The sequence below is a fragment of the Chenopodium album genome, chromosome 2 (genome assembly GCF_948465745.1).
Source record: "Chenopodium album chromosome 2, dcCheAlbu1.1, whole genome shotgun sequence".
Lineage (NCBI taxonomy): Eukaryota > Viridiplantae > Streptophyta > Magnoliopsida > Caryophyllales > Amaranthaceae > Chenopodium > Chenopodium album.
The window spans coordinates 1,276,640-1,282,722 of NC_137835.1; positions in this window are offsets into that span (position 1 = coordinate 1,276,640).

Consider the following 6,083-nt stretch of genomic DNA (forward strand, 5'->3'; position numbering starts at 1 on the left):
AATTAGCTCGTTCGTAGGAGTAGTTTGTAGAAGCGGTGAATGCCGTTTTGCACGATCATGCATGCGTGCAACTGATGTGTCTAATTGAAATTTGGACTGGTATGGTGATGGAAGCACTATTATTCATTTAATTAAGTTGAAAGCTACATTTTACTTGGGAAATAATCAAATTGAATGTGACATCTTATTAGTTTATTGTCAAGGGGAACGACTATATGGATTATGGCGTTATGTTAATTCCTTACAAACTTGGTCCAATTACTATTATCAGAAAAACCATGGGAATTTTCTTTTGATGTGCACTTTCCACTAAGAGTATGAAATACATGCTAAGGAGTACTTTTTTTTAAAAAAAAAAAATGTTTACTAGAGCGTAATTAAGAGTGTGTTCGACATAACAAGTTGTTGGTAAGTTAGATATTTCAAATTTAGCTTACCGAACATGCCTAGATTTAGAATAAAAATTGTTTTATACATCCGAGTGTACCTATTTGCTCTCATTTTAATGATTGGTATTCATTTAATTATCAAATGAAGAGCAAAAACTAATCTTAGAGTTAGTTGGGTGTACGGTACACCCGGGTGTATAACAATCTCTCATTTTAGAACTACTTTGTAATTGAAGAACGAGTCATGAAGTAGGATCTTTCACCTCATAAGTACTCAATTTGTATTAGCCGAGATATTCTCTAAACAAATCTAAAATATGTTCCTATGCTATCAGGATACCTAATTTGACATCCAATAGTTGATTCGAGATTTATCTTAGAAAATTGGGCTCGTCACCCCTAAAAAGGAAAGGGAAAAAAGCACAAAGTGTAGCTTTCAGTGGACAGTGCCCATTTTCATGACATTAAGTTAATCTGACCACAAAAGTAATTTATGTCTGGTAGTTAAGTCATTAATCTGAGTCATTGCATACGTGTTTTTAACTATTAAGCCTAATAATAAAGCATGGATTAGGCTAGTTACAATTAGAGTAATTTTTTATTTCTCAACTACGGAGTAGTTTTTTCCCAAGAGATTTTTGCACCTAAATCTTCTGGAATCATTGCTATCATCAAAATAAAATAAAAAATAAATCAACAAATATTGCTAGCATGAAGCTTGAGATTTAGTCATTCCATTCGCTTTCAATATACAAAATTAAGGGTCTGTTCTCATTGACTGAACTCAGCTGAACTGAACTGAAATGAATATTTTATAAGAGAAGAAAATTAGGAGCTGAACTGAACTGAGCTGAGCTGAGCTGAACTGAGCTGAGTAAATAATTAAATAATACTTTGATAATAATAATAATAATAATAACTAATCGTAAGTTTACCTCATCTAAGCTGTCATCTTTTTATTTAATTGGTTTATATATTTACAAGTTGATTATTCCTTTATTAGATTAGATGCATCTGGAATTTGGATTGTAAAAGATGTAGTGAATTGTTGATTTGTTTGGAATGTTTGATCTCGTTTCTTAAAAAGATTTCTTACTGCATGGTCTACAATTATTAGATTCTTTTTTTATCTCCTTTTTAAATTTATTTTATATTTTTCTCAATAATATTTTTTTTTAATGGATTTTTCTCAATAATATTGGTCCCCTTCTTGCTCTTGTTTCATTGTTGAAGCGCATTTATCGCTGATAATTCTTTTGCAATTATGTAGCTCGGGTCTACCGTCTATGCACGACTTATTTTGTCTCATCCTTCTACAAAAAATCCTACTAAAACAAATAAATAAAATAATTAGTTACTAGTAATAAATGCAAAGTAAACAAATACAGTATGAATATAAATAATACGGTGTATTATGAGAGAAAATATATCAATCTAAAATCTACCTTTGTTTCTTTTTATTTGCAACAAAAATATATTATATGTGAAATTAAAAAAAAAAAAAAAAAAAGATAATTGTTACTCGGAATTAAATTTTTGTCATTTATTTGAACTTGTAGGCCTGTATAAATTATTTATAGGGACTACAAGTACTATTTGCTTTTTTAAAATAAAAATGAAAACAAATATCTTTCAAAGAAAAAAGCTTTTAGACAATTTCAAGGGCCAAAATAATAAATATCAACATGACTTAAGTAGCTGGATGCAACAATATTAGTTATGGAAATCTGTTTTTATTATTTATGTTTATGTCATCAAACCATAGACCAAAATATAATATGCAACAGACAATTTATGAATTTATAAGAAAAATCAATTACTCTGTAAAATCTAAACCCTGTGATTGCAAATTTGCAATGCATTCTTGCATAGTTCTAGATCTGCCGACTTCACCTAATAGTAGTACAGTACGTAAACATCTAAAATAACAAACTCAAGGGACCATTTATGTTTACAGACTTTGGTACGAGTATACATTCTAGGAGACGGTAGCAAAATGGGCCTGACAAATAGTAGGACTAACTACCGTAACACAAAAGACGAGGACAGATGGATCACGTACACGGTGAAGTGGATATTTTTCGGAATTAACTATAGTATTATTTTCCGTTTCTTATTAATTGTAACAAAATTTTAATTTTATTTTTTTAATTTTCAATGTGTAGTATGTGATACTCCCTCCGTTTCCGAAAGAACGATCCATTTGGCCTAATTTTAGTCCCAAAAAGAATGACCCATTTGTGCAAAATTAGCTTCCCCATATAAAAATTTAATTTTCCATGTAATTTTATTACTTTCTCTCCCTATTTTTTACAAACCCCATGTAAATTTATATTTTCAATATACTTTTACTTCTTTTTATTTAACTTTCTTAATACCCGTGTAATCAACCACAATGGGTCGTTCTTTCGGGGACGGAGGGAGTAGTATACATATGCAGTTATGCACAATAACATATATTGTATTTTTAACAACTCTTTGATTTAAGAACTTGATATTTTAGACAATTGAAGGCGTATCAAATTGCACTCCTGACGTCCACTTTAGCATTGACTACCCTCATCGATCATGAGTAGCCAACAATAGCATTTCTCCCACATATTGACTCTTGTTAAGATGGTATTAATGTGCTATCACTATACGGAGTAATATCCCCCCCACATACACAACTACATTCTTTAATTTCAAATTGTTTAGCCTATTAATTCGGACCTAATTGATCCTTTTGACCTGATACATCTCTTCATATTATCTATCCAAAAGAATAAAAATTTAAAATGCGGAGATTTATATTTATAAAATTACTTGTATACCTCTCAACAAAATTTTACTAGAATTAGTAGGATATATGGGTTGAGATGGAATCAAACAAATTTACATAAATAAATAGTGAAATTAATAATATTGTAGAATAAAGAAAATAAAGGATGTGTATGAATGTATAATGCATCTTCCCTAGGATTCTCACGCGTATTTTTAGTTTGGTGCTTTGTGAAGGAATTTACAGGTAAAATGTATCACATGATCCTACCATATGAATCCATATCCACATTTCTAGGATCTTTTCACAATTTCTTTCTCACAAATTTCCAATATTAACGGTTTTGGACCTTTGTTAGACTTTTAGCTATTGTGCTATGTGTAGAGACACCAACACAATTACAAATATAGATTATATAGTTTGTACTTTTATTCTTAAACCACATATATTTTCTTAATACATAAATTTGAATAAATAGAAATAAAATATTGGCTTCACCTAAAACCTACATAGTCCTTCCATTTCAAACCCAATTTGTGTGGTTAATGGTGATTGCCAACTAGTAACTCCCAACTCCTTGATTGATGAATAATATCTAACCCTATTAGGCTATTGGGCTTTTATTGAAAAGTTGTGAAAACGGTCTCGATTTTTTTCTTATTTTTTAAGTAAAAACACGTGTATTATGAAAAAAATACTAAACTCACATCAATTTTTTCTAGGGCTTAAGTGTAATGGTAGGAAATCAGGATTAATAATAATAAAAAAAAATTTAAAAAAAGTGAATAATCATTTTTTTTTTTTGTCCAATTCAACTAATCACAAGACCATTATATTGGGTGTTCAAAATCAACCAGTCAAGATCGAATCAAAGGGAACAAGTTTGATATCTGGGTTGAGAAATTAAAATTTCTGATTTCTGATCCGATCCTATTTGAAGCCCTTTAAAAACGATTCTTGAATTAGAATCGCCATCAGATTAGTTTTTTGTTTAATATTATGCATAAAAACATTTGGAATGCTTAATTGTTACCATCATTATGTGTTAGGTATATTTATATTAATATGAGCTATATGACACTTTTCATTTTATTTTTTTTACGGAATATTCGCAATAGGCCGATTTTCAAGTCTTGAATTTAAATTTTCAATTTTTCTCCAGTCCGTTCCAATTATGGACTACAAAAAAAAGAACGAGAAATTCAAACATGTGACCTATTTCACATAATAGCCTTTCAGCCTGGCCAATTCCTACTATATATATATGCCATGTTTTTATAGTAACTACTGACTAACGATAATGGTTGTTAGCTTGTTAATTAGTATTTGATGGAAGATTTTTTAGGGGAAAAAAAAAATAGTTATAGATTAATTAATTAACACTAACTAATAAAAAGTAATGATAACTCTCATGAAAATAATCCTCCCAATCAAGCTACATCTTCCTATACGGCTCACCACCTCCACTAATTATTGAGTATTGACCTATCCACCGACTCTTGAAGCAATAATCACATTGATATAATAGGATAGTAAAATAATAATAGTACAAAAGAATCGAATTTATTCTGTCTATTCGTAGGAAACGGGTAGAATTTGAAAACTTTATGTGATATCAAACTATATAGTATCATATTCAACTACTCTTTTTCTATTATGCATGTATGCATATGGTTGTAATATACTTGTATATTGTATCAAATTGATATGCAAATGCATATAATTATTATGGATTACATATATACACTCCATAAAATAAATCATGCAATAATTTATTCACACACTATCTTTGATCCAATATATTAATCGACACCTTTAAGTCTTATTGATACTTGTACTCATCATATTCTGATAATATTCTTTTTTAAGTGCCTTATTTTTCTAAATTGTCCATTTCTTTATTAGTATCTCATTTTACATCTCTTTTTTTTTTTTTTAAAAAAAAAAAAAAAAGAAAACTATTAACCCATTTAACACCTATTTATAATTTTGATTCTCAACAAACCTTAAATTATTTGAATGCCTAATATAGTAATATATACTCAACTCAACTCATATTTCTAAAACATATTGCCTGTTAAATTAATTGCACCAAGCCACCAAGATAATACGGAGTAATAATTAAAAAAATAATAAAAAAATTAATGGAGTGATTTTGTCTTTGTTTATTAAGCTTACGTGTTTACCGATTTTAAGATGACACGAAAGACTGAAAGAGCGAGCTGAAAATCAGAAGAATGGATCATGTACAATACATTACATTTACCCATAAATATGGCACGACACAAGCATGCACAACGGCACAAATATGCCCTGGCCATTAGCCATCTTTGATAGAACAACATAGGAAATTACTAACGAAATTTGTATTTTATGCAAGTATATCTCAAATTTGAATACTAATATTAGTGAGGTGGGGTCATAAGGAACTAATTCTTTGCCATATCCATCTAATATTTGACTGGCCGTTAAATGAGGAAAATCTCATTTCATCGTCACATATCATTAATTATGTTTAACATGTTTGCTTACATGCATACAACAATGTCTTTTATAACCCCCTGATCAAGTCAAATGTATATAAAAAAAAAAAGTCAAGCACCTTTTCTTTTATTCACACTATTTTAAGTCTTTAACCTCATTTCAACTTTCAAAAGCCAACTTTTTCTTGCTTCAATTGGTCTTGTATGGACCCGGTCTACAATAAATTATTGTAGATCCAAAATTTGACACTTTCAAATAATATAATCACATTCTGGATGATATAATCACTTTTTTAGATGATATAATTATCTTTTTGTGAGTCATATTTTGATCTCATATTAAACCATTTAATGAGATTATATAATTATCTTTAGGATGATAAAATTTAAAAATCATCTTTTGAATGATGTAATTTACTATTTGATACTTTTTATAATGATAAATTCACT